This window comes from Hipposideros armiger, unplaced genomic scaffold (genome assembly GCF_001890085.2).
Source record: "Hipposideros armiger isolate ML-2016 unplaced genomic scaffold, ASM189008v1 scaffold_58, whole genome shotgun sequence".
Classification (NCBI taxonomy): Eukaryota; Metazoa; Chordata; class Mammalia; order Chiroptera; family Hipposideridae; genus Hipposideros; species Hipposideros armiger.
The window spans coordinates 1,430,787-1,438,641 of NW_017731408.1; the positions used below are offsets into that span (position 1 = coordinate 1,430,787).

The 7,855-nt window shown below is 37.7% G+C and overlaps 1 protein-coding gene across 1 annotated transcript in view; it reads right to left on the reverse strand.

Annotated features, from left to right (window-relative positions):
• Positions 1–7,855, reverse strand: part of LRBA (LPS responsive beige-like anchor protein) — a 610,319-nt gene that overhangs the window by 237,073 nt on the left and 365,391 nt on the right. The gene's annotated exons all lie outside the window — the stretch shown is intronic.

Consider the following 7,855-nt stretch of genomic DNA (forward strand, 5'->3'; position numbering starts at 1 on the left):
GAATTTATTCCAATTTGGTTGTCGCTCACAACTGTCTCCAGTATATAATCTGTAATTTTTTTTCCTTAAGTCTAAAATATGGAATATAACTATTTGAAAGCTTCTTCCTTATGATTTATTTCATGTTAAAAACTTCCATGCACCTATAATAGAGCAGGACTGAAAGTCTGTATTTTTGCTGACAGATTTCTGATTTGAAATCAACTAATATAAACATATATAAACAAGAACGTTACTCATGTTATGGTAGGAACTTCCAGATGTTTATATATAGAAGGAGGTAGAAAAAACTCCTAATCCATATCCCCATTTAAAAATCAAGAAAGTAGGGAGTAGAAATAGTGACTTGATCAAGTTCACTTAGTTTGTAGCCAAACTAGTACAGAAATTCAGGCCTTTTGGCCCTAAACTAATGTTCCTTAGATACTCTCATACTGTCTTTATTCTACTTATCCTATTAAGTTCCATGACAACAACCACCTGGTATTTAAAACAACAACAACAAAACAAAAATGTAGCTTTATATCATTTTTTTTTAATTGACGGTAAAATTTTTTACTAATTTATGGAAACGATTAGATTTGTAGACCATGTAGCCAACAAGGTACTTTGCAACAAATAATTATTAGAAATAGAAGTTCTAATTAAGTATGGTTGGAGCCCTTTTCTTATCTAATATGATGATTAACTACGCATCTGGTAGCCTTTCTGATAGCAAAGTGAAAGGGCATGGATAGTGTCTGGTCCCAGCAAGCAAATCATCTGAAAACAGTCGTAGCCATAGATCAAAGATTTTTCACTCTATCTGAGTTGATTTAAACCTACTAACCCAGGTTTTGTCTACAGGCAAAAAAGTCAGAAAATAAGAGAATGGCTCTTTAGGATCCAAAGATAATAAGAAAAGATAGAAAGGGGAAATTCAGAAAAGAAACAGACTGGCAGAACCTTGATATCCAGAGGCCAAGACAGCTGTTTTATATCCTAGCTTTATTTCAGATGGCGAAAGGAAAAGTTTCCATCCCTTATATCAGCAAATATTCTATCATTTTTTTCTACAAGGATGTCTTCAGTACATAGACTAGAGCCAGAGAAGAACTTTTGTTGTTGCTGTTTAACTCGCTACAACGAATCAGAGAAACCTCTCAGCACATCATTTTTACTCTAATTCACAATGTTTAAAGAAAGGAACAGGTTAGATTGCTAACATTTCCATTAAACATAACAAAAAGTCCATTAAAATTTTCTAAAATCTTAGCAGAAGATTGATGCCAAATTACTACTACTAATATTAAAATAGATGAAGTGCTGAAGAATCAATATATTTTAAAATAAACTAAGGTGTTTAAAAAGGCTAGTTTTCCTAAATGTAACAAAAAAAATGACCCATATGATATGCTTAACTGATCATTTTAAACAGAGGTCCATAAAATGTCTCAAGTGACCTGGGAGGGATATAGTATGTGATGTCAAGTCTTATGTTTTCAGCCAAGTGCAGCTCGATAGGTACTGGCATAATCTCCATCCCTAATCTCAATCATCTGTTTCATAAATGCCTGACACTGATCACAAGGGAAAGCAGAAATGGGAGTGGTGATGGCTCTAAGATCCCAAGAATCTCGCTCTACAGGTGAGTCAGTTGTAGTAGCTTATTAAACAAAGAATACTGTACCTCATTTAAACCACAAAATTTGATGTCTTTAATCAAATCGAAATCAAAAGCTTCGATATGTTTCACATCAAGTTCAATACTGACTATCCTGATTTTCCTATCTTCTGTAAGTGATATTAAAGACCAGTAAAATTTGTTTCTCTAGGTGGAAGAGAAACAAATAATAATCCACAAATTGTATAATCATTCCTTAGATGGTTAAGATTTGGCTCTACTAAAAGCACCCTGTTGTTTGTTGAAGATTACAGTGAGGTATGAAAGTCAAAGTTATTTGACAAGTGAATTTTAATATTTACCTCATAGTATACTAATAAGTTCAAATTGGAAGGAAGGAAGAAAGGAAAGAAGGAAGGGAGGGAGGGACGGAAAGAGGGAGGAAGGAAAGAAGGAAGAAGGATCTTATCCCAATTTTTCAGGACTGTTTAACGGAAATGAAAAAATGTAACTGCTACAACTCAAAAATGTATATACTTAAAATGAAAAAAAGCTAAATGATTTCTTGGTTAGAGCAAGAGACATATACTAACATAAGTGAGAATACAGTAAGTTCAATGAAACACCTCTTGAAAAATATTTGCCGGATTAACTTAGATTTTCTTAAATTCCATATCCTAGCTCAATAATACAATAGTATTTAATTTTCAGTCAGGCTAAAAGCTGCTTACTTTTGTTTTCCTGAGTACAAGTTCTTTGGTCTTTCATTGTACACTTTGGTGACATAAAATTATGTATAGTTTAATCAAGTACTTATATATGTATACATTTGTTACTCAACTTGGGGGCAAAAACAAACGTATATTGAACTTTCAATTTCCCATTAATACTAAATAAGAATTAGACTTGTAAAAATCTAATAAGTGTAAACATTACTCATCATATCTATCGTCCAAGGTAACCCAAAAAAACTTAAAAGGCCCACAGTACAATACTCAAAAGTATATCAAAGCATTTATTTCTCAGTACAGTTTGATAGGCTTACTATACAAAGTTAAAGCTATTGTTTTTATCTGACAGAAGATTATCTTAAGTTCAAATTGTTCAACTGAGAACAATACCCTTAGGTTACCAATCAAAGAGATTACAAGGTTCTGTTTTGTTTTGTTTTTAAGCTATTTTGTGAGAAAAACAAAACACAAAAAAACAAAAAAAACCCCAAAAACCTTGTTTCAAACAGCATTTTTGACCATTTCAAATTAATAGGCACTACAGTGATGTGTTCAAAGAAAATGTTCTGTTACTGATTATTCTCCAGATTCATTCCAGAAAAATAATTATCAATAGCCTAGAAACAATCTCTATGATACTTCGGAGTTTGGAAAAATTACATCATTTGACAGAGAATGAAAAAACAGTTTTACTTTGACTTTTAATACAATGTGGATAGTATAATCGTGACAATTGTTAAATCTTCTTACTGGCATTTTAATATAATTACTTCAATAGAATTTCATCAACTAATACACTAAGAAATTGCCTGGGGTATTTACTTTTCTTTCTGTTTCCACTGGAATTTTAAATTCTGAGAATTTAATAGTTGTTTATTTCCCCATTTAGATTTTGACCAAATTTTTTTCTTTTGATAAAATCAAGGATTTTTATAAATATGTTCAATGATTAAGTATATAAGAATCAAAGATTTAGCAATTGCATAGATATTTCGATGTTAGATTTTTAGAGGCTAAGAATAGATACAGGTAAATATGTGGTCCACTGTTCTCCAAAAAAGTACAAATCCTTCAGAGAGTTGGGCTTTTTAAGTCAATAATCTGATTATTTATGAATCATTCTAAAATGTTTTCCTAAAAAATAAAATCACATGCTCTAAAATCTGTATACTCTTTAGCTAAGATGATTGAAATACTGAATTGCTATTTCTACAGATAATAATGGGTATCTTTTGAAATCTCAGTGATATGATAAAGAAAAAAAAAAAGCACTAAAGTTTAACTCCGCAAACACATTTCTAAGTAAAGATCAGCAAAAAGGAAAACACATTAAGGAGTCTGTATTGTCTGGAAATGTAAACGAGATTATAACTGTCACATGCACAGAAGCACTGATTTCAACCATCACTTCGGTTGTGCTTCTGAGAAACACAACATGAACTGCTGCATCACTTCCCTTCCAATTCATACATTCTCAATAGCAGTTCCAGCTTCCTCAGTGGTGCAGGAATGCATAAAAATGACAAGCAAAGAGCATTCGTTTTCTTTTTTCCTTCATACTATTTTCCTGTAAATGGTAGACAAGGGTTCTTTCTCAAAGCACTTAAGCTGAGGTTGTTTACAATTGCTGAAGGAAAATATGACTGAATTCTCCATGCAAGAAAGCACAACAGTTGTGCTGTTTCTTTTCAAGAAAAAGTTTGAGAAAATCAAGTACTGTATTAGTATCTCAGAATCAAATGTAAGATTAGCATTCTAGCTTAACTGTCCATTATTCTTTAATTAGGAATATTTTATTTTTTAAGCATTCTGTCAACTCATCACCTTATTTTAGCACCACTCAAAGAGTTCCCAAATTGCTTCTAATTTTAAATATAAAAGACTTTCAAATTAAAATATGCCTTTTTTCTTTTTAAAATATCTTATTTGTATAAAATACTTAAAATTTTATTTCCATTGTCTTTTTACTTTTGTGTTTCATTGCAAGAGCAAATTCAATTAATAATTAAAAGTTTATTTAACCATGATCAAGTAAAAGCAGGATGTAATATGTAACCTGGCTGTTCTTCTGGAATTTACCCATTCATATTTTTCAAAAACTAGTACAGTAATTGCTATAACTTGACTCATTTTTTAACGATATGGGAAGTTTTCAGACTAAAGCTTAAACATACATATTTTAGTTTATAGTAACTAAAAACACACCCCCACCTCAGTCTCACCCTCTCCATTCTCATAAAATGTCCCCAGTGTAATGATGGTGAAGGCAAAGTCTAGAGAAGTCTGAAGGTTATGGACTACTGGAAATCCAAAACAAAACAAAAGCAAATGACATCCTGAATGTCCCCCCTCTCTTTTTAGGAATGTCTGTAGCTAGCCCAACATCACAGGTCTCAGCAGAAGCATGCTGATGTTGGCACAGCCTAAACCAAACAAACAAGATGTTTAACAGTCAAATAAAATGTCCTGCAGCCTCCCTAATGAATTTGTCAAGAACCATCCGATTTCGCTCCCCCTCTTTTGCCTCATTAACTCAAGTATGATGAGACGGATTATAACAAGAGAATACAGATCAATGGGTCTGAAGACTTGAAGTGGCTTTTAGCCTCTCGAGTTTCTTTCTCTCACTTGGTCTCCTTTAATAGACGACGGTATCTCCTGGAGAAGGGGCTGCCACTTCGCTTTAATACGCCATCAAGGAGCTGCTGATGGACTTCTATACTAACATACATAAAAGCGGAGGTGACAGGGGCTCTTCAATTACAGCCTCCTCGGGTACCGTTTCCCCCCTTCAATTATTCAAGCAGAGGAAGCGCGGGGACGGACACACACACACACACACACACACACACACACACACACACACACACACACACACACAGCTGACGCGGCTCGCAGGGCAGAGGCAGCCTGAGAGCGCGGTGGGGTGGGGGAGGGGAGAGGGGACCCAGCAAGAGGGAGCATTATTTGCTGGAAGTGTTTAAGTTTATTGCTGGAATGATGTTTCTAATTAGTACCGCGGCAATAAATTAAAGTCGCCTTTGTTTAACTGATTTATTATTTACTAGAGCATCTACCTTAGACAGGGTAAATTGGTAATGAATTGTTTTTAAATCAAAACATTTGTAACGTTTTATCATCCCTCAGCCTTCTGGATGCAAAAATGGGAGAAACGCGGGGACAAGGGTGCGCGGAAACTTAGTTGTGCTTGGCAGAGCCGGGAGGAGAGGTGGCGAGGGGTGCCAGATGACTGGTGGCGGGAAGATCGGCGTGGCCTGGGCTGCCCCACCCGAGAAGAGAGGGCGCGGACTGGGTGCTAAGCGCCTGCCTACCCGTGGAGCCGGTCGGCTGCGGCGAGGCACAGGAGCCCTGGGGATGGGCTTCTACCATCACCCCGGGGCCTTTGCGCGAACACTCACTCCCAGGGACTTCGTGGGCCAGGCCAGTCCACGCGCGAGGCCTTAGCCGCCAGTGGACCAGAGGCGATGAAGAAGCGGCACCTCCAGGGTCTGGGAGGGAAAGCTCTGCACCCTTTAGCCCCGCCACAAGTCTCCGCCCAGGAACTGCTCTCTGGAGAAGCTACTCGGAATCCTTTCCCGACTGGTCACACAACGCCCCGCAGCGAAGTGCCCCTCCTGCCCAGTAATATTTCCCAGAGTGCCGGCGTGACCCGCAGGCAACAGCCAGGCTACCGACAGAGCCTGGGCTTTCCACACGCGCAAACCCCGAAGGCTGCGCGGCTCCCCTAGATCCTTCAGCCGCCAAGGATTCAGACGCGAGCTGCATCCCCCAAGAAGGCTGGAGTCTGGCGGCCGCCCCGAGTCTCGGCTACTCCAGTGAAGTTGACCAAAGCTCTGTGTACGAGTTTAGAGTATGCTGACTTCCGACTGATCCCCACAACTCCTTGCCACTGAAGACAGATTCTAGGCAATGAATCCGACTTGATTTTTTTTTTTAAATAAAGGACGGAACAGTTTTTAGAAAGGGTGACAAGGTACCAGTGGTCCTACCAGATGTGTAAGAAAGAACCAAGAGGTCCCACTGTCTGACGTCCAGTAGGAGAGAAAGAAACTTTCCCCATGCAACTGAATTTAGATTCAGCCGGTCCAGATGTAAGAAAGCAAGTCCTCCCAGGGGGAGTTGCAAAACGAAATCTTCGTCCCAACGGCTTCATAGAGTTTTATTCTTATATAGCATCACCGCAGAATATAACATCCCATCTCTAACCAAAAATAATTCTATCTACTTGATTGTCTTGAAAAGACTCAGAAACCAGATAGACACCTGAGGTTCAAGCAGAAACCCCCAATACTAAGCAAATCACAAATACTTAATAGCTTTTTCATCCACAAGTACGGAAAGGCTACAATGGGTACAGTTTGAAAGGATAATATATATACTAAAAGCACAGGCATGCGTTTCATGGAAATGCCAAGGGAGGAGTGAAGCCATCTGTGTAATCAATAACAGGGTAGTTATAGATTTTTGCAGCATTGAAGTCTTTTAAAAGCAAGAGTCAATTATGAAAATAAAATCATTTTACAAGTGAAACTGTGTACTGCCTGAGAATATATTCAAAATTAGATTTACAACACTGACATTTTAAGAAAACTTTAACTCAGGTTCACATTTACTGCCCTTCTTTATATTAAGTTTAAAACGGTTTCAGTGGCTTGTTTTAATTTAAATGTATATCCAACAAAATTTTACCATATATAAATTTGCACCATGTCTCACAACTGAAACATATTTTTAATACTAACTCTTTAGTCCTTGAAACAATAAAGTCATAGTACTAACTATATATGAATCTTAATTATGAAGTAATTATCAAGCAAGGTGCTTGTACTATTTTTGCCCTGCCTCATTTTTCAATAGCATATGGAAATTACTGAAAAGAGATTTATAGTCATAAACCCACACCGCATATCCACTCTGGCCCCGCACTGGTGCACAAACGCAGCAACCGATCTTGGCAACAATGGGAGGGGAGGGGAAGAAAAGGGAGGAAGACTGCTGGAGGAGAAAAATCTAGAAAAATTTAGGTCCTTTCCCAAATTCCCCTTCCTCCTCCCATTTGCCTTCAAGCGAAAGTCATTTTGTTAGAGTTTGCATCTTCTTCACAAGGTTGATAGGAAAAAAAAAAAAAGTGAACCTTTCTGAACCACTGCTACTCCCCTCGCGTTCTTCCAGCCATCTCCAGGAAGTCCCTTCTATATAGACTCTTTTTCTTCCTTGCAACTGATAAGAGAGGAGGATAAAGAAGAGGGGGCTGTAAAATGTGTGTGAGCGTTTGACTTCTACTATCTCCTTCAATTTTCTTACTTCTCTCTTTACCCCCTTTATCAAGCGCAGCGGTGGCTGCTACTGTCGGCCAAGCGTGCCTGTCTTCTCTCTCGGATTGGCTAAAGCAGTGACAGCTTGGATAGCGATTGTAGGACCTGAAGCTCCACCCCCCTCTTGATGGCCCTGGACCATTCATAAACTAAATAACTCCAGGAAAGAGAGAGAGAGAGAGAGA